The sequence below is a fragment of the Siphateles boraxobius genome, unplaced genomic scaffold (assembly GCF_051911475.1).
Source record: "Siphateles boraxobius isolate OS27281-9 unplaced genomic scaffold, OSU_SipBor_1 15, whole genome shotgun sequence".
Classification (NCBI taxonomy): Eukaryota; Metazoa; Chordata; class Actinopteri; order Cypriniformes; family Leuciscidae; genus Siphateles; species Siphateles boraxobius.
In genome coordinates this window covers 2,527,178-2,550,278 of record NW_027508755.1, presented here as the reverse complement: position 1 = coordinate 2,550,278, position 23,101 = coordinate 2,527,178, and positions in this window count along the sequence as shown.

Here is a 23,101-nt window from a genome sequence, read left to right as displayed (position 1 = left end):
CGACCAATCAGAGCAGAGTAGACAAATCACAGCACACTAGGTCATCTGACCAATCAGAGCAGAGTAGACCAATCACAACAGACTGGGCCATCTGACCAAGCAGAGAAGAGTAGACCAATCACAACAGACTGGACCATTTAACCAATCAGAGCAGAGTCGACCAATCACAACAGACTGGACCATCTGACCAATCAGAGAAGAGTAGACCAATCACAACAGACTGGGCCATCTGACCAATCAGAGCAGAGTAGACCAATCACAACAGACTGGGCCATCTGACCGATCAGAGCAGAGTAGACCAATCACAACAGACTGATGTCATCTGACCAATCAGAGCAGAGTAGACCAATCACAACAGACTGGGCCATCTGACCGATCAGAGCAGAGTAGACTAATCACAACGTACTAGGTGATCCGACCAATCAGGGCAGAGTAGACCAATCACAACAGACTGGGCCATCTGACCAATCAGAGCAGAGGAGACAAATCACAGCACACTGGGTCATCTGACCAATCAGAGCAGAGTAGACCATTCACAACAGACTGGGCCATCTGACCAAGCAGAGAAGAGTAGACCAATTACAACAGACTGGACCATTTGACCAATCAGAGCAGAGTAGACCAATCACAACAGACTGGACCATCTGACCAATCAGAGAAGAGTAGACCAATCACAACAGACTGGGCCATCTGACAATCAGAGCAGAGTAAACCAATCACAACAGACTGGGCCATCTGACCAATCAGAGCAGAGTAGACCAATCACAACAGACTGGGCCATCTGACCAGTCAAAACAGACTGGGCCATCTGACCAATCAGGGCAGAGTAGACCAATCACAACAAGCTGGGCCATCTGACCAATCAGAGCAGAGGAGACAAATCACAGCACACTGGGCCATCTGACCAATCAGAGCAGAGTAGACCATTCACAACAGACTGGGCCATCTGACCAGTCAAAACAGACTGGGCCATCTGACCAATCAGGGCAGAGTAGACCAATCACAACAGACTGGGCCATCTGACCAGTCAAAACAGACTGGGCCATCTGACCAATCAGGGCAGAGTAGACCAATCACAACAGACTGGGCCATCTGACCAGTCAAAACAGACTGGGCCATCTGACCAATCAGGGCAGAGTAGACCAATCACAACAGACTGGGCCATCTGACCAATCAGAGTAGAGGAGACAAATCACAGCACACTGGGTCATCTGACCAATCAGAGCAGAGTAGACCAATCACAACAGACTGGACCAAAAGACCAATCAGAGCAGAGTAGACCAATCACAACAGACTGGACCATCTGACCAATCAGAGAAGAGTAGACCAATCACAACAGACTGGGCTATCTGACCAATCAGAGCAGAGCAGACCAATCACAACAGACTGGGCCATCTGTTGTATAATGAGACGTTTGAGGACCTAAAATCCAGTTTCTCCCAGTTGAGACGGCAACACATAACCGGCGTTATCAGAAATCTCCACTTTGGCTGGAGTTTTTAGAAATAATCGTTTTCTGTGATAAAAACGGGGTTTTCGTGTAAATGAAAGGCCAAATCGCAGGGAAAAATCTGCGTCTTCCCTTCCTGTAAACGGGCCATGAGGAGTGTTAATTTAACACTGGGGATTTTGCTGTAGATATTGCTTTGCATAACAGACTGGGTCATCCGACCAATCAGAGCAGAGGAGACAAATCACAGCACACTGGGTAATCTGACCAATCAGAGCAGAGTAGACCAATCACAACGGACTGGGTCATCCGACCAATCAGAGCAGAGTAGACAAATCACAGCACACTAGGTCATCTGACCAATCAGAGCAGAGTAGACCAATCACAACAGACTGGGCCATCTGACCAAGCAGAGAAGAGTAGACCAATCACAACAGACTGGACCATTTAACCAATCAGAGCAGAGTCGACCAATCACAACAGACTGGACCATCTGACCAATCAGAGAAGTGTAGACCAATCACAACAGACTGGGCCATCTGACCAATCAGAGCAGAGTAGACCAATCACAACAGACTGGGCCATCTGACCGATCAGAGCAGAGTAGACCAATCACAACAGACTGATGTCATCTGACCAATCAGAGCAGAGTAGACCAATCACAACAGACTGGGCCATCTGACCAATCAGAGCAGAGTAGACCAATCACAACAGACTGGGCCATCTGACCAATCAGAGCAGAGGAGACAAATCACAACAGATTGGACCATCTGACCAATCACAACAGACTGGGCCATCTGTTGTATAATGAGACGTTTGAGAACCTAAAATCCAGTTTCTCCCAGTTGACACGGGAACACATAACCAGCGTTATCAGAAATCTCCACTTTGGCTGGAGTTTTTAGAAGTAATCGTTTTCTGTGATAAAAACAGGGTTTCCGTGTAAATGAAAGGCCAAATCGCAGGGAAATATCTGCGTCTTCCCTTCCTGTAAATGGGCCATGAGGAGTGTTAATTTAACACTTGGGATTTTGCTGTGTATGTTCTCGAAAGGAGAGGTTTAGAGAGTTTCTGACACTGTGAGAAAACCTCTGATGGTGGAATGAATGTTATGAGAGAATTGTTTTTGACCTTGTTGTTAACCTATTGTAGGAAACCTCCAAATCAAAATTAGGAACCTTTAAAATAGCATAACAAGCACTTTAATTCACTCCCATTCTTAAGGGTGGAATTCATCTCTAAAACTTGCAGTGTGTAAGACCAAACATTTGTTAAGACAGTAAATAAGGTATTTCATGTCATGTTGCCTTTAAGAGTTTAAGGTATTCCTTACATCTGGTTTCACAGACAAGGTTTAGATTAAGCCATTATTAGGCATTAGTTAAATTAGGACATGCAATAGCTTTTTTAAACATGCCTTAGAATAAAACATCACTGGTGTGCATCTTGAGAAAAAAAATTACACACACATATTTTAAGAAATGCCAGTGCAAATTTCTTTCGGTTAAAACAGTTCAAACATGCATTTTAGTCTGGGACTAGCTAAAGTCTTGTCTGTGAAACCAGGCATAGAAGTAAGAATCAGAATGAAGTCAGTAGTTACCGAGAGATATCTGCTGTTTTGAAACGTCTGGTCTTGTTTTATTTCCACATTCACAGTCTCCCACTCTCCTTGAATGCCTCCAACATTAGATATGTTAGCTGGATGGATGAGGTTAATCTCACATCCTTTAGATCAACACAAGCAAAAGAATGTTTAGCACTTATTCAGATATCTTTTACATGTTGTCGTTATAAATTATTTATTCTGGAAGAATGTCCCTGGTTAACAACAAATTATTAACTGTTCTCTTAAAAATGTTATCTTACTGCTTTGGTTCCATCCGTTGATGGCCACAGAACATTCTCCACTCACAAAGGGGTAGTTGAACAGGTTGATATCATTACAGCTCACAGATATGAACAAGATAACGGTATAGTCCACGATTCCTGCCTGGCTCACCTGTACATCATCAGTGTAAGGCTTCACGGTTACATCTATCCTGAATTCATAAAGATGGGGCCTTGATATATTGATAATCCATAATATTAAAATGACAAAATCAGATATGTAAAATATAATAGGCTATACATCAAAAAATACAAAATAACAATATGCTATTGTTGTACATCCGTAAAACTGAGAAATGTTCTTTATTTGCCTAGCAGCTTGTGCCCTCCCATTTTAGTGATCCCCCTATCAAAAGCAGAAATAGTTTGACATTGTTGTCCAGCGAAGCTGTTAAATTCAGCTTTTGGCATGGAAAGGAGTCTTGGCTCGCACTACCTAAATCAGGTTATCAAAAAAGAAAAGAGTGGAGAGAAAGGGAAAGAAAGCTGCAGGAGGGCAGACAACTTCTGACTAGTTTTTTTTTGAGGGGAGGAAGAATGGTGAGGTTGCGAGAGAAAAGTGTAACTGTAACTTATTACGTATCACTCACTGATGTAATCTTGTCAAAAGTTGCCTACCGGTACTTTATATAAAGATAATCATTAAATTGTGCAAATGTGATTTTTACTTAGTTAAACATGGTTTTTAAAACGGTTTTACTTAGCCTGACTCCGCCCTCATATGTACTTCCGCTCAATTTTCATTTTCCTTCAGTACTACGTCCTATGACTACGTCTGGGATTGTGGGATTATTCTTTGGTTTTCTCTGGTCAATTTTTTGCCGGTTCAATCAGCGAACAGAGGGAGTGGCTGAGATTGATGGCGTTGATGTCGTGCGCTAGTTTGAGTCGTCATACGTCACGACCAAACGTTATCGATTGGTTATGGCAGATCCAGAGTGGCTCTGGGCAGATCCAATAGTTTTAAATTTCAACAGAGCACCCGCCTACAAGGAAGTTAACTCTTGTCAATGGAGCGAGGCCAGACTCTCTGTACAAATGAAATGTACGAGAGTCTGGTGGGACCAGGCTAGGTTTTACTGAGTACAGAGACTTAATTAGATACATGCAGATAGACGGCTGCATTCAAACGGCCCACGTTTACAGCGTTCCTGTTTGCAGCACTGAGCACTGTAGCCAATCACAGAGAAGTCTGTTGAGCACTGTAGCCAATCACAAAGAAGACTTTCGAGCACTGTAGCCAATCACAGAGAAGTCTGTTGAGCGTATGAGTGTAGCAATAAATCAGAATTCCCGTCCGCACAAAATGTAAAAATATTTGAAGCCTACATTTTAATGTAGCTATTATTTACATTTATGTTAATAATGTTAATAATTCACTTCTTTAAATATTTTTTTTATTTTCTAATAAATAAAAGAGTTAAATAGTTAAAACTAGTCTGTTTTAAAATTTCTTGCTATGTTTTTACAATTGACCATTCGCAAAGACCCGTACCCTTTAGTTACTGTTGCTATGTCCGACAAGCCACGCAATGAAAAATACATCACGGAGCAGAGATGACACTGACACCATGACGACAGACAAGACGACCAGGTTACTTTTGTTAACTTAAGTCAAAGATTAGGCTCTAACTGAGTTCAGTGATTCAGGTCAAATGATGATTGATAAAACATAACCAACACCATAATAAAACAAAAATAACGACTTTATTTCAACTATTCATTTCCTTCTCTGTGGGCCTCGAGTAAGTTCTTTAGTGAAATAGCGCAGTGTTTCTGTGTTGTACGTCACACGCATCACACACATGACCAGCGTTGACCAATAGTGAGCCTACGTGTGATGAAACTCTACGCTATACGTTAACTGACTAGAGGCCAACAGAGAAGGAAATGAAAAGTTGAAATAAAGTCGTTATTTTTGTTTTTGCGCACAACAATGTCTTTAATAACTTTTTGGGGCTGGCAAGTTTCAATCCCTTAGAAGCCTATGGAGGAGTGATCCAGCTCTCAGATTTAATCAAAAATACCTTAATTTGTGTTCCGAAGATGAACGAAGGTCTTACAGGGTTGGAACAACTTGAGGGTGAGTAAATACTGACAGAATTTCATTTCATTATGGGTGAACTATCCCTTTAATAACAATATTGTAATTGTAAGATTGAAAATGTACATGAGGTTGATGAGCAGAAGAGTGTTGACTGTTCAGTGTAAGGGGGGGACTCATATAGCAACATTGTGTCGGCCCAGAGCTGGCCCAAGTCTGGCACTTGTGGAATGCGGATCTGGCCCACATACAGCGTGGAATGACGGCCCTTGGGTGGCCCACTCCTGTTTGCCAGATCTGGGCCACATGCAGGCCATAGCAATGCCACATGTCAGCCAAGAGCAAAGAAATAAACCATAACTGGACCTTATCTGTGCCACAAAATCGGTTTATATTAAATATGAAGTAATTGCAGCCTTAATATAGCCTGTTAACAAGCAGAATCACTGAAGGAAAGAAGAGAACAGAAAAAGAGACGAGCAGAAACACAAGAACTACAACTGACTTCAGACACAGCCTTAGATGAAATCAACTGAAGAGAAAAGAAGACATTAAATCTGTGAAGATCTCAGCAGAGGAGGAATAAACAACTCCACAAACAGCATTACCAGCTTCACTTATTACTAACCAGACTCACTTTATTTCTGTCAGACGTCTGCAGAAGTTTTATTGAGAATTATCAGAGGCTTAACTGTTTAATTTGAATTTACCATGACAGTGATCAGCGTTTCCATTAGTTGGTCTATTAACTCTTATTATGGCTTTTATCTTTTTTTACGCTGCCAGATCCACATTCCACAAATGCCAGACTTGGGCAGACTCTGGGCCGACACAATGTTGCTATGTGGGGAGAGGGTATTTCTGTGTGTTCAACATAGTGACTGCTTGGGAAAAATAAAGCAAACGACGGCGGTAGATGACTTATTAAATTATTTATACCGATAGTATGATCGTGTGATCTATACTTAGCTTACCCTGGACAGCTGCTGATAAAAAGTGTAGCTCTTTACAGCAAACGCTGTCGTTCTCGTTTGGCATTGGCAAGCAGTTGCCGCACAGACACCGTCTGTTTTGCCCCACTCTCGCTTCCTCAACTCTCTGATAATCTTCATTTTCATGTAACTCTTGAGTCGGCCTATATTCTTCCGCGTTATTCTCCTGATTTAAGCCTAAGGTGCGCTCAGGTTCAAACTGAAAAGGCTGAACGGCAGACATGTTCATCTCGCTACAGTCAAAACTTCAGCTACAGTAGCTAGCCGGTACGTTGGAAAACAATAAATTAAGCTGCTACAACGGCTAGGCTACAACCGGCTACAACCTATACACGTCACTACCCAGAATGCATTGAGACGTAAATAACTATGGCGGCCTACGAGTGAATGGATTTTCTGCTTTTTTTTAATAAAAACAAAAACATTTGGAGTGTTTTTGTATCACCTTTTTATAGCTGACGCCCACGTCAATCTAATTAGGCCAACATGCCACACGGGGTTCCTTTTAACACTGCTTCAGTGTTAATTTAACACTATTGAGTAGGGTGTAACAATACACAAAACTGACAGTTTGGTTCTTCCCACGGTTTTCACGTCTCGGTTCGGTTCGGTTCGGTGGGGTGGGGTTTAGAAAGCTAAAATTGCTTTTTTTGTTTTTTTTAAACAGTGGTTTAATGAAAAATTGCACTGAAACACTGATTGAGGGATTACACGAGTTATGATGCCTTTCAGTAAGTATACTGTATCTTTCAACATACCTTCAGGTGTCCATTTATGTTTATTCTGTAACTGAGGAAGAGATGATCGCGTTTACTCGTGCTGCTGCTTGAAATGAGGAGCTAGCAGAGATCTGTCATGCGACATCAAAGAGCGCCAAAACGGCATTTATTGTTTGAATTTCGTGATCAAATAGACAGAATTTGAAAGATTACACCTTGCTTATTATCGAAAGCAACAAAACACGGAGCTTGCTATTATATGGTGTTAATGGTGGTTAGGCTACAAAACTGAATTCGTTGTGTACACAACTACACATAGGCTAAGACATGAGGTCCAACGAGCCAGGGCTGGGCGGGATAGCAGGAGGCGGGGCGTGTTCGGTACGCCATGAGAGAATCCCGATACGTATCGTGGGTTCCGTATCGCGGTTTTTCGGTTCGGTTTGAATATCGTTACACCCCTACTGTTGAGTGTGGAGTCCAATAAACTACCAGGAGAGTTAATTTAATACTGGAGTTTTTGCTGTCTACTTTAGTTCGTTATTAGTGTATACTTTAGTTCCTTTGGTCGGTTATTGTTTGTTTCTAGAGCACACTGTTGCACATGCTGGATTATTCTGAGTTTATTTTATCATTAAATAATTTAGTTTTTGGAACCTGTCTGACTCTTCATCATCTTTGGGTCTACATATTGTAACAAAACCTGTAAGCTAACAAAATGTAATTTTTTCACCCTGTATTTAATTGAATTTTGATATAATTCTTATATATATATATATATATATATATATATATATATTAGATCAATTAACCTCAATACTGTTTCGACTGGTTACAAATCTTCTCATATATGTTCTCATATATCTCATAGGTTGATATTCAGATTACAAAATTAAAAATAGCCATTCGTCAAAAGAGTTGAGATGAGATTTTGTGCCGTCTATGGTCAAGAGTAAAAGTTAAAGTTGAGGGTCATCTTACTGGACAGGCTGTGTTTACATATACTAAATGGAAAAATGCATGCAATGAAAAAAAAAAAAAAAAAAAACCTCTTCTGAGGTCACTTACGCATTGTCCAAAACCATCGCAGGAGTCCAGATTTTGTCAACTGGTAACATAATGGCTGAAGCATTAGATGTTGTTTCATTCCACTGTAGTTCAAAATCCCTCCACACCTATGGAGAACAAATAAATAGTAACACTTTATTTCGATTGTCCACTTTAGACATTCTATACTATAAGTAACTTTGCAACTACATGTCAACTAACTCTCATTATAGGATTAGTAGAGACTCTGCTTAATATCTGATAACTCTTTATTTTGATTATCCCGAAAAACATTCTACTTATACATTTAATGTAATATTCAACAATAATATTGATCTGCCTGCATTGACACCATCATATGAGAACTGAACTGAGCTGGACGATGACATGGTTTTCTCCAGAGCGGCTATATATATATAATAACTTAATTAAAAACATTTTTACAACAAAAATAAACCTTCACTGAACTTAACCCAGCTAACAGAGTTTTGTTATAAGAACGATCTTCAAATATTCAGTGTTGGTTCTGAGAACATAAAAAATGTCCAGTTGACTTTAGGGGAACGTGTTTTAAAAGGTGTAATGTTCCTCAAACGTTCTTTCAACTTAATTTTGATTTAAAATTCAACATCCTAGGAATCTTGATTTATAACATTGCAAGAACATAAAAATGTCCAATGTTATTTAAAGGTTAGTATAATGTTCCTGAAACATTCTTTCAATCATTCAAACACCAGCTGTGAACAAGCACTGAAAGAAAGAGAAATAAGCACACAAACTACAACTTTCTTCAGTGTTACAAATGACTGATCACATTAATTTAGTTTTTTACTTTCTTCTTAAATAAAATTCCAAAAGTGAGCAAAACTACAGTAAGAAACCTACAATAAAAGCAGTTGTTTAATTGCAGTCCTTTGTCTGCTATTAAAATAAACATGTTGATCTGCTTTACCAATGCAGAAATATTCTCCTCTAACACCTGCAATTGCTGATAAAGCAGCAACATAATTTAAGATAAGGGTCAAGAGGCCAACTAAAGCAAACACTGATCTCCATGATGGTGACCTCAAACGAACCATTTCGTTAGTAATAAATGAAGCTGGTAATGCTGTTTGTGCAGTTGTTTTATCAGATCTTGAGAGATTTAATGTATTTTATCTTCAGTTTATCGAAGGCTGTGGCTGAAGAAAGTAGTAATTTGTGTTCTTATATCTCTCTCTTTCAGTGCTTGTTCACAGCCGGTGTTTGCATGATTGAAAGAATGTTTTAAGAACATAATTTCATACTAAAAAATAAATTGCATACTTTAAATAACATTCTAGAAACATACAGGAAACTTGACATTTTTATGTTCTTTGAATGTTAGCAATCAACGTTCCAAGAATGTTGAATTTCTAAATCGAAATTAAGTTGAAAGAACGTTTGAGGAACATTACACCTTTGAAAACACGTTCCTCTAACATCAAGAAAACTAGACATTTTTTGCGTTCTCAGAAACTACACTGAATATTTGGAGAACGTTCTTATAACAAAAGTCTGTTAGCTGGGTTAAGTTCAGGTGTAAACAGGGCCTTAGTTAGGAGACTGTCTAATGGATCATCAAAATAAAGTGTAACCAAATATACTTCTATTGCTGCTTTATAAGTTTTTAGAGGAGATACAAGTGTTTTTATTTATTTTGAAAGTGAACATCAAAAATGTATCTATACTTACCATGTTTACCTTGACACGGCTGCTCATTTGCATGTTTTTTGTATCCTAAACATGGTGACAAGGTTATACATTTTAAACATGCAAAAATTATTACATTGAAAAAAATTAATAGTAAGATTTACTTCGAATTTATTTTAATTGTATAATAATAAAAATAAGTCAAATCAACTTTTTTGTTGTATGGAAAAAAGCGAGTAATTCTTAAAGCATTTGAGTCTATAGAATATATTGGTTACACTTTATTTTGATGGTCCACTTTAGACATTGTACTTACTATAAGTATTTTTGCAACCACATGTCAACTAACTCTCATTAGAGTATTAGTATACTGTTAGGTTATTAGCTGTTAGGATTCGGGTTTGTAGAATTGACATTTATTTGCAAAGTTATAGTTGGTAGAATGTCTAAAGTATAAACCATTGAAATAAAGTGTTACAATATATACTTTATACATTGTTTACAGCGGCATTTGTGTTATATTATTTTTCGAGCATGAAAAAAGACAGAAATTAGAATGATAAAACAATAAAAACAATCTGCTACTTACAAAAGACATTGTCTCATACTTCATTGAAGTGATGGTTACATTGACAGAGCAATTATTACTCTGTGGTGCGCTCTTCAATTTCTTAGCAATTATTATATTTGCCAGACATCGATTGTTACATGAATCTGTCAAGACTAGACCAGATAAACATTTTAGAAACATTACTTTTTAATTTAAAAGATATTGCAGAAGTCTATATAAATCATTTGAGAATCCTCAACGCATCGAAGAATTGTAAAATTTTAACCAACCATATAATGTCAAAATTACAATAGAAATAGATTACCAATCAGACATGAAAACATGAGGGGCAACAAAGTGATCCTGTGTCGAAGAACCATTTCAGACCCTAGAAACAAACAACAAAAAAGTCTTATATTCAAACGTCTCTTATATGCATACTGTATGTACATATCTTTAAGAAAAATGTAAGAAACTGATCAACTTTACCTTTGCTTGCCAATGTGAACAAATTATTGAATTCTCCAAAAATGTCACAAACATCAGCTGTCATGATAAAGCATACTTTATATGATAAAGCATTTGTCGTCTTTTTAAAGAGCTCTTTGAATACTACGTCAAAGTACAGAAGAACAAACAAAATTGAGCCAGCTCATATTAAATTTCAGCCCACATTTTGTGTAAACTTTAGTTTTTGAGATTCTGATAAGCCTCTGAAAGGGCTTCAAGGCTATGAGAACAAAAGCGGTTTGCAGTGCAGCGTCAGCTACTGTACCTCCAGGCCCTTCATTCTCCTCTCAGCCAAACACACCAATCTATTAGCAGCTTCATGAAGGAAAACTCATTCAGAAAAGTCTGTAATCCTCATTTGCAAGCTCTTTGTTTTGCCGGAGCTTTTAGATGTGCCTGATGTTAACGAACAATAATCAGAGAGCCATACTTGTATGTAAACCCAACTGTTTTTAAAAGTCAGAAGAGGTTTAATTACCTGAAGATGCTTATATTGCCCGTTGAACCACATCACATAGATTGCTCAGATGTAGAATCTTAAATTTTCAATTCATACATAATCAGTAACTCTACAGGAATTAATGCAGGACAAATGAGTAGTACATTAACTAATCAATTATCAACCCATTCATTTTTTTCATATTTTGTTATGTTGCATCCTTATGATTACATGCGTTAATATTCATGTTTCTTCAACATCAATCTACACGCCATGATGATAAAGCAATAACAGCCTTTAATTTATATGAAACCATTCTTTTTACATTTATAAGAGCCACATATATGAAATCTCTGCATCATTTCAGTGAAGTCTCATGATTTTTTAGAGGTTAATATTATATCACACAAACTTTATTCATGCAAATGAGTTTAAACATTCTGCACTAAGCTAATCTATAGCCATGTGAAGTATGATCAACTTTGCAAACTTTATGTTTATGCATGCAGGATACATTTAAAATAAATAACCTTTTGCAAATTAGCAATGGTGTGGTTTAATTATGCTAGACAGCAAAATCCAGGTAAATTTACTCTGCTCAGACTACATATGGCCCCACTCTAAAGAGTGTTAAAGTAAAGCCCAATTTATACTTCTGCATCGAACTCGTGCAGTAGCTACGTCGTAGGCTGTGTAGCACGCACCCTTCAATGTACCCTGATGTGCACCTCTCCAAAAATTTAACAACGCGTCAATTCTATGTGGACGAGTTTATGAGTTTTATATTATGGTGGCTCACAGCATGCATTGCAGCATGAAACATGTCTATTAAAAAGAAATAACCACTTTTGGTCAGGGATAAGATTAGTGATTTATTCTAATTTATGATGCTGAAAACTAGTCACCTGATCATCTTTGTTATGGTTCTCTCTGCAACAAATTATGTGTTTTCATAAACACTATTACAAAGCGCACAAACTCACATAAAAAGTGAAGAGTCAAACTGCCCAACTAAATCAGAGACTGATCACCATAATGGTGACCAAATATTTTCGATAAGACATCAATATCTAAATCTCGGTTAATGCTCAATAAGAACTTCTGTAGACATCTGAAAGAAATAAAGTCAATATGTTTAGTAATAATTGAAGCTGATAATGCTGTTTTTGGAGTTGTTTAATCCTCCTCTGCTGAGATCTTCACAGATTTAATGTCTTCTTTTATCTTCAGTTGATTTCATTTAAGGCTGTGACTGGAAGTCAGTTGTAGTTCTTGTGTTTCTCGTTCCTTCAGTGATTCTGCTTGTTAACAGCAGGTGTTCATCACTAATGCTCAATCATCACTTAATTAATCACTGAATTGTATCATTAACTTTAACTTTGATTCAATGTTACTTCAACATTCTGTAGAGATATGTACTAGTAGAGTTAATTTAACACTGGGTATTTTGCTGTGCACATTCTTAATCTTAATTTATTCTACACTGTTTCATAGTAGTTGCAGGTCTCGGTTAAATAAATATTTCACCAAAAAATGAAAATAAAACAATCAAAATGTATGCCTCCCTTGAATGCAAAAGGAGAAAATATGTCCATATTCATTGTAACTGCAAGGGGGAAACAAACACTAGTTGATTCTTTACAAAATTCTGTTTGTGTTCCCAAAAGAAAGTCATAAGTTTGGAACGACAAAAGAGTGAATCACGCTTTTACTGCAAATGCCAATAATGGCTCATTTGACCACATCCAAGTCCAGCCAAGCAGCCGTTACCTCCAGGCCTTCCTCCAAACAGAGCCGATTCACAGGAAAGATCAGAACATGTGATTGATATTTGCTAACTCTTTATGTCAGTGAGGTTTTTTTCTGTGTGTGATGATAATGAAGGGAACAACAGTGCATTTAATCTTGTTATGATAGCTGCTAGCAGAACAACAGTCAGTCTTCTCAGATTACACATACTTTCCTCTGTAAGAAAACATACTCATCATTGGAGAGTTGTGTACATTAGATTTCGCCTCAAGCATGTTCTGTCCGGAGTTTTTAATGTCAACTTAATGATATACAGTAAAGTGATGGTGAAATAGTAAATTATATATATATATATATATATATATATAGAGAGAGAGAGAGAGAGAGAGAGAGAGAGAGAGAGAGAGAGAGAGAGAGAGAGAGAGAGAGAGAGAGAGAGCGAGAGAGAGAGAGAGAGAGAGAGGTTCGAGGGTCATATGTATGTAGATTTGAAAATCATGCCTTCCCCATTATTGTTGAATCACGGAAGCTACACCAGTTTTTTTGCCAATAATTCATTTTTATACATGTATCAGACAGGCGAGAGAAGCAGGCATAGATTTATCTGTTCCCCATTTCTCTATCCCCTCACCCCCTCATGCCTTTATGTTTCTTCTCCCTCACCCCTTCATGTTTCTCTGAGACAGTTTAGTAAGAATGAGCTTATATCCACCACTTCGGGACTTACAACTTCCTGGCAAGGTAGAAAAACATGTTGCTCATGTTTAAAATGGAACGTATAATTCATGCTTACACAACATGGTCAGGGGCGTCGGACTGGGGGTAAAACCAGTACTGATTACCAGGGCCCCAAGGGGAGAGAGGGCCCTTGAAAAGTCTGGAATATATTTTATTTGGAACATAGGGGCCTATCAGGACTGCCTATACATAGGGTCCGGGATCTTGTGCTACGCCCCTGAACATGGTACAATCCATTTTCCCTTCTGTGTATAAATTAGTGGTACATTTGCATCAGTTGAAACATTCCTTTCCTTGTAAAGAACATGCCAACTGAAGTATCATCATAAGTGGAACATCTCTGCTCACTGAACGTTACATTGCACACATCCTCTAAGTAAAATATAGCTCAGCCCATATCTCTCATCAGCACACATGTACAACATACTCTGACTCATAAAACACATTATGAAATTATTATGAAAATGAATAAAGAAAAATAATACAAAAAAAACATTTAACTAATTACTTAGTCAATAACTAATTTTTTAGTCTTCAGTTTGTCAAGTTCAAAGAGAAATACTGTAAATCTTAAAATACAGGCTTCAAACCCTGATTTCATGGGATCAGTATAAGCATCTGTTGGTTTTCAGCGCTAAATGACAAATACTCTCTCATAATTATTTCATTATTGATTTTAAAGCCATTTTGATTGTTCTTAACAATGAAGCACTAAACCCCACTTAAGATCTTTCTTGAGGACCATTAAAGAGTTTATTTTGGAGTCATCTAGTTATTGATATTCTTGAGGTCACAGTTGTGGTTCAAGGTGAGGTTGTGTGTTTGCATTCGGTTAATAATTCATTAATAAACGGTGAGCTGTACGTGATGGAGCTTGAAGAATAAAGATGACAGTGTGATTTGAGGGTGTGTTCTGTGGGGAAAGTGAGAGACAGCTGAGGAAACATCAGAGAACAGATGCTATTGTGTCGTGCTTTTCAACAGGAGCTTGTTCAGTGATGCTCGATTATGTCTGTGTGCAAACACCATTGTGGATGGACGAGAAATCAGATCAAACCAATTAAAAAATATCTATGCCAAATTTCTGGCTTTGATTAAATGCAGTGCTTAGATGGGAATTGCTGACAGGGAGTGTCTAACAACAACAATTCAAAAACCCATGAAAAACATATGCAACACTGAATTCTTTGACTATTTGTATGAATCAACCTGACTACATTAGGTAATACAAATCATTTTTAAAGGTCCGATTGTAAAGCGTGCGTGTAGACAGGTAGATGAAGTTATAAAGTTCCAACACACAGTTTAATAGAATAATCCCAAAAGGTATGAGTCTAAACAGGCAGCAGGGAACACACACATAACATGAAACGTAGACCAAACAGGGAAGGAATGTAAGGGATGAACTTATAAAGCAAACACTAACGAGGATAATTAATAGAACACAGCTGACCCGGATTAACTAATAATGACTGTAACCAAGGAGATAGATGAGTGGCGGGAATCTGAACAAAGACATGACAAATGACAACAACCAGAAAGTCCATGAAAACAACACTAAACAAAACTAATGAACCTTATTGTAAAGTGTTACCCAAGTTTTATATGGAATCAGTAAAAAAACATAAAAAGACACAATGTGTTAAAACCAGCTGAGTACTACACATATTTGTTGCTGAAAGTTTCAACAACTTATCAAAATATCTAAAAAATGAATTTGCAAGCCCTTGTGAAAAATAAGTGTGCTTAAGTGTATTGAATGTGCACTTCAACATACAGTGTACTTCAAATCTTAAAACTATCACATAATATTAATGAAATAAAAGGCCATACACTTTCACATCACGACGCAGTTGAAGGTAAGTCATTGGGAAAGCATGACCACATCGTCAGGTTCCTGAGGGGAGCTAAGAGGCTAAGCCTCACCAAGCCCCCCCACCCCCTCTATATCCTCTTGGGACCTGTCGTTGGTGCTCAGTGCACTGCAAAGACCTTCCTTTGAACCATTGCAGTCAGCTGAGTTATAGATCATGTCACTAAAATCAGTGCTCCTGACTGCTCTGGCTTCCATCAAGAGGGTGGGGGACCTGCAAGCATTTTCGGTCGAAGAGTCGTGCCTAGAATTCAGGCCGGCCAACTCTCACGTTGTCCTGAGACCCCGGCTTGAATATGTGCCCATGGTTCCTACCACTCCCTTTAGGGACCAGGTAGTGAACCTGCAAGCGCTGCCTTCGGAGGAGGCAAACCCAGCCCTGGCTTTTCTCTGTCCCGTCCGCTCCTTGCGGTTTTACATGGACAGAACGCAAAGCTTTAGGACCTCAGATCAGCTTTTCGTCTGATACGGAGGCCAGCAGAAGGGAAAGGCTGTCTCCAAGCGGAGGATGGCCCGCTGGATAGTGGAGGCCATCGCCTTGGCTTATGAAGCTCAAGGCGTGCCTTGCGTATCCGGGTTGCGAGCACACTCAACTGAAAGTGTTGCTTCCTACTGGGCGCTGGCTCAAGGCGCCTCGCTGACAGATAGACGTAGAGCTGCGGGCTGGGCGACACCTAACACGTTCTCTAGTGTCTATAGCCTCCGTGTAGAGCCGGTATCTTCCCGTATACTCGCCCCCAGGCCAGTAGCGCGAGGGACCCGTTCTTAGTGCCGGCTTGCAACGCCACTCCCGCCCCCATGGGCCAGATACGTGCGTCTATTTACTCCAGTAGTGTTCCCCAGAAATGGCTAACCCTGTGAGTTCCTCCGTCACCCCTGCAGCAGTCAGACGTTGCGGAGCGTCTGATGCCAGGCCTACACTCGTATGCATTGTGGAACCTGTGTTAGGCTGGGTGTCCATATGTAGCGGTCCCTGAGGCGACCCCAAATGTGTATTCCTCCACGATCAGCTCCTCTGCGGACGAGCCCGTGTCTTTCTCTCTTCTGGTGTTCTTTCCCCCCTATAACTATAGGCTGTATCTTTGACACAGATCCTTGGTGCACAGCAAAATCCCCAGTGTTAAATCAACACTCCTGGTGTACATACAGGTCCTTCTCAAAAAATTAGCATATTGTGATAAAGTTCATTATTTTCCATAATGTAATGATAAAAATTAAACTTTCATATAATTTAGATTCATTGCACACCAACTGAAATATTTCAGGTCTTTTATTGTTTTAATACTGATGATTTTGGCATACAGCTCATGACAACCCAAAATTCCTATCTCAAAAAATTTGCATATTTCATCCGACCAATAAAATAAGTGTTTTTAATACAAAAAAAAGTCATCCTTCAAATGATTATGTTCAGTTATGCACTCAATACTTGGTCGGGAATCCTTTTGCAGAAATGTCTGCTTCAATGCGGCGTGGCATGGAGGCAATCAGCCTGTGGCACTGCTGAGGTGTTATGGAGGCCCAGGATGCTTCGATAGCGGCCTTAAGCTCATCCAGAGTGTTGGGTCTTGCGTCTCTCAACTTTCTCTTCACAATATCCCACAGATTCTCTATGGGGTTCAGGTCAGGAGAGTTGGCAGGCCAATTGAGCACAGTAATACCATGGTCAGTAAACCATTTACCAGTGGTTTTGACACTGTGAGCAGGTGCCAGGTCGTGCTGAAAAATGAAATCTTCATCTCCATAAAGCTTTTCAGCAGATGGAAGCATGAAGTGCTCCAAAATCTCCTGATAGCTAGCTGCATTGACCCTGCCCTTGATAAAAGACAGTGGACCAACACCAGCAGCTGACATGGCACCCCAGACCATCACTGACTGTGGGTACTTGACACTGGACTTCAGGCATTTTGGCATTTCCTTCTCCCCAGTCTTCCTCCAGACTCTGGCACCTTGATTTCCGAATGACATGCAAAATTTGCTTTCATGCACTGAGCAACAGTCCAGTGTTGCTTCTCTGTATCCCAGGTTAGGCGTTTCTGCCGTTGTTTTTGGTTCAAAAGTGGCTTGACCTGGGGAATGCGGCACCTGTAGCCCATTTCCTGCACACGCCTGTGCACGGTGGCTCTGGATGTTTCTACTCCAGACTCAATCCACTGCTTCCGCAGGTCCCCCAAGGTCTGGAATCGGTCCTTCTCCACAATCTTCCTCAGGGTCCGGTCACCTCTTCTCGTTGTGCAGCGTTTTTTGCCACACTTTTTCCTTCCCACAGACTTCCCACTGAGGTGCCTTGATACAGCACTCAGGGAACAACCTATTTGTTCAGAAATTTCTTTCTGTGTCTTACCCTCTTGCTTGAGGGTGTCAATGATGGCCTTCTGGACAGCAGTCAGGTCGGCAGTATTACCCATGATTGCGGTTTTGAGTAATGAAACAGGCTGGGAGTTTTTAAAAGCCTCAGAAATCTTTTGCAGGTGTATAAAGTTAATTAGTTGATTCAGATGATTAGGTTAATAGCTCGTTTAGCGACCCTTTTCATGATATGCTAATTTTTTGAGATAGGAATTTTGGGTTTTCATGAGCTGTATGCCAAAATCATCAGTATTAAAACAATAAAAGACCTGAAATATTTCAGTTGGTGTGCAATGAATCTAAAATATATGAAAGTTTAATTTTTATCATTACATTATGGAAAATAATGAACTTTATCACAATATGCTAATTTTTTGAGAAGGACTAGTATAGGTCCAACTACAGGGTGTTAAAAATGAACACTGAAGCAGTGTTGAAGTTAATGACATAATTAAGTGATTCATTAAGTGATGATTGGCTATTAGTGGTGACACCTGATGTTAATAAGCAGAATAATTGAAGGAAAGAGAAACAACAAGAACGAAAAAAAGAGAAACACAAGAACTACTGACTTCGAGCCTTTACACATTATTGCACTTATTATTACCAGTGTGACTTTATTTCTGTCATACATCTACAAAAGTTATTGAGAATCAACAGAAGTTTAGACGGCAATGTTTTATGGAATTTTTTATTTCAAGCCACCATTATGGTGGTCAGTGTTTGTTTTATTTGGGCTCTTGAACCTTTTCATTTGTTATTGTTAGTTTTTCTCTGGCTTCTCCAACATTGTGTTGTTTATAAAGCACATTTGTTATTGCTCGAGAAAACCTGCTAACAATATGTTGTGATGATGACATTATCATCACGTACTGACCTGATTCACTGATGTCATTCATAGTCTAAATATTTGACTACATGATTGAAGTTGTGTTTTAGTATTGGTCATTGTAACCCTGAGATTCTACAGTCTGAGATCCAACAGCAATATGAACAATTTTGAAAAATCTTTGTGCACTGGAGCTGTTGTGTTTGGACACACAGACATCAATAATCAGCATATAAATCACAACAATGGTGACACTAAACAAACTAGTGACACACAGATCAACTCTGAACATCACAAAACAAGCTATTAAAGTCATAACAAAACAATAGCAAAACAAAAACCACGCAAACAGGAAAAACAATGAAAATTACAGGACAATTCAGCTGTATAATTTATTCATACTGCAATGCATGATGGGAGCCATGGATGCATTTTGATTGGTGGCTCCCATCATGCACTGCAATATGAATCTTTCGTGTGATTGTCACCATTGTTGAGATTCATATGTAGATTCTTGATATCTGTGTGGGATTTTGAAACCTTCAGAATGTTAAAGCACTGCTGAAATGAGTTACTGTAATGAATATAACCTTTGTATTATCACTTTATAATGCTGGTTGAATGAATCAGGACACTACAGGAATGTAATTTCATAATTTAAACATGACCATCATGACATGGGCTGTGTTTCCTAATAGCATTTTAAGCCTAACTTGATCGTAGAACGATTGCAACAAAAGGTCTGTACGATCAAATTAGGCTTACGATGCTTTCGGGAAACACAGCCCATGTCATGTTTTCTCTTGCAGTAACACATGTGCTTTATAAACACAGAGTTGGAGCAGCCAGAGAAAAGTAATGTTAAAAAGCAAAGAGTCCAGAGCCCAACTAAAGCAAGCACTGATGGCCATAATGGTGACATGAAACGAAACATTCCATAAAGCATTGCCATCTAAACTGCTGTTCAATATAAATAAGATTGTGTGTAGATGTATGTCAGAAATACACTGGTAATAATAAGTACAATAATGTCTAATGGCTTCGAAGTCAGTATTTCTTGTATTTCTCTTTTTTCTGTTCTGGTTGTTTCTCTTTCCTTCAATGATTCTTCTTATTAACATTAGGTGTCACCACTAATGGCCAATCATCACTTAATTAATCACTTAATTATCTCATTAATTTCAACACTGCTTCAGTGTTCATTTTTAACACCCTGTAGTTGGACCTATATGTACACCAAGAGTGTACATATGTACACTGGGGATTTTGCTGTGGGGAGCCATAAACTTTTACTATTGTTGTTTTTATCATTATTATTTTTTATTAAAATATGATCTAGACAGTCATGCCCAGCTCCTTCACTCTCTGTCAAAGTTTGAATGAATCCACATTTATGTGCCAACATTGCTGCAATTTCCTAATTTTTATCAGACAAAATGCGTCACCATCCTGTTTTATGACATTTGTTCCTATTGCAACATGTGCAGTCATACAGCCATTAACCTACAGTCATTTCAAAAAGCCTTTTTTTCATTTCACTGTAAATGATTATTTGTTGCTTTCAAAGTTTATTGCTGCTGTATTGCAACAATTTCTTTTCTGCAGAAACGGTAACACTTTACAATAAGGTTTAATTTTTTTAGCATCAGTTACATTAGTTACATTAACGTGAACTAACAATGAACAATATATACATTCTTCAACAGCATTTATTAATCTTTGTTAATGTTAACCTCAGCATTTACTAATACATTTTGAAGATCTCTTGGATCTGTTAACATTAATTAATGCACTGGGATCTAACATGAATATGAACATTTTTATTAATGCTGTAAGAATATTTTGCACACTGTTAGTTAATTTATTATGTTAATTTATTCATTTATACAAATGACACTATTGTAAAGTGTTACAAATATTTTTTTCAATAAATATGTGAAATGAAATACATTTGACTGCTAATGGTTTTGTTTCTTATTTTATTTACTTCCTTATTTTTTCTTATTTTTCATTGACTCCAGTATTAAAGTACTGTAATTAAAGACCATCTTAATTCTTTCCCCTTTTGTTACACAAATGAACTTACAAACATTCAGTTTAGTTTAATCCCGTTCTTTCTCGAGAGAATAATGCTTACATTGTCCTCGTGTGAAAGGCGTATTCAAACAGCCTTAAGACGTTATTGATTGTCTGATTTACTGTGGTTTAAGAATAGCAATTAGGTTTCTTTCTTTAAATGCAGTCCAAAGATACTGTTACTGCACCTCTATTTTTGCAACAATAGAAGAAAATCAATGAAGTTTTACACTGTGCCTTACATCTCCCTGTTTTGCCTTTTAAGGTTATTTTCTTCTCCAACCTCCAGAAAGAGTTGACACATATGTAACTTTTTTTATTGACAAAGACTTTTGATTAAAATTGATATGTATAAATTATGTTGTGATAATAACACAAATATTTCTTAATTATCTCTATGACCAAATAGACCTAGATTTATACAAGTTAAACTTTCATGGGTTCTACTGAATAACACATAAAATAACACTTAGGGCCCTTTTTTAAGGATCTAAGTGCATGGTCTAAAGTGCACGGTGCAAGTGCACACTGTAAAAATGAATACGCTATATGTACTCAATAAAATTGTGGCAACAGATTACAAGCAATATTATTAATTACATTTAACAAATAAGAATTAAGAAATAATCAAATTAATTCCTTAAAAGTCAACCATTTAAAATGAGTAAAATTTTAACAAAAATATCTGATTAAAAGACAGACATCAAAGATGAATTAAGAGCGCTTTATTTTTTATTGCCAACATTGAAGACACCAGATGATAACTTGCAGAATCACTGAAGGAAAGAGAAACACAAGAACTACAACTGACTTCAGCCACAGACTTAGATGAAATCAACAGAAAATACATTAAAACAGTCTTCAAAGCAGGCAAAATGTATTTCTGTCATTCGTCTACAGTTCTTTTTGAGAACGAACAGAGATTTAGGTGTTGATGTTATTTTAATGAAAAAAGTTGGTCACCATTATGCTGATCAGTGTTCCCTAGTGGGCAGTTTAATTCTTTGCTTTTAATTTCAGTTTGTGTGTTTTTTTTTACAGTGTTTGCAAAAGCACATAATTTGTTGCAAAAAAAAAACATGAACAGAAACGATCAGAAGAAAAATATCGACTAAACTCATAACTGATCAAAAGTAGTTATTTGATAAAGATTCCTTAACAATATTTTGTCTGCATCAATCAGACATTCTTAATTTTCTTAACATTCTTAAATACACTTTTGAAAAAAAAAAAAAATCCCACAGACATCAAGATTCAGCATATGAATCTCAATGGTGACATACTTTATGCTGCAATACATGCTGGTCATGAGTTTAATACTATGGTGGCTCCCAGGATGCATTGCGGCTTGAAGCACCATTCTTGAGATTCATATACTGATTCTTGATCATACTAACCTTTAAAATTCAGGAAATGGACCTTTTTATCTTCTTGAAATGTTAGAAATCAACTTTTCTCAAATATTGCATTTTTTGGTCCCACTTTATATTAAGTGGCTTTAAGTATTATGTACTTAGATGGAAAAATAAGTACAATGTACTTATTGTGTTCATGTTGTATTGTAAAAGACTTTTGCTGCTATTGAGGTGTGATACGGGTAAGGTTAGGGTCAGGTGTGGTGGTATGGGTCGGTTTAAGGGTAGGTTAAGGTGTCAGGGAAGGGTCAACAGTGAGATTACAAATGTGATTACATAAATTAATTACAACTGTAATTACATGCAGGTATTTTCAAAATATAAATACAATGTAAAAACGTGCATGTACACAATAAGTCCATTGTATCATATTATTAATTTCAATGTTAGTACATAGTAGTTAAAGCCTCTTAATATAAAGTGGGACCCATTTTTTTAATCAAAATTAAGTTGAAAGAACATTTGAGGAACTTTACACTTTTTAAAATGTGTTCTCCTAAAGTCAAGAAAACCGGATGTTTTTTACGTTCCCAGAACCAACACTGAATATTTGGAGAATGTTCTTATAACAAAGGTCTGTTAGCTGGGTTTATACCTAAATTTACTCTTCTAATGCAGTCTCCTGCAAAACATGCTGGGAACTACAGTTCACAATTTAGGGATTAAATGTTATTTTATGTGTTTTTCAGTGAAGGGAAAGATGTTGGTAGTTTATGTCGATGTTTAAAGTTCAGTTGGACATTTAGAGGAGTTTCTGTTA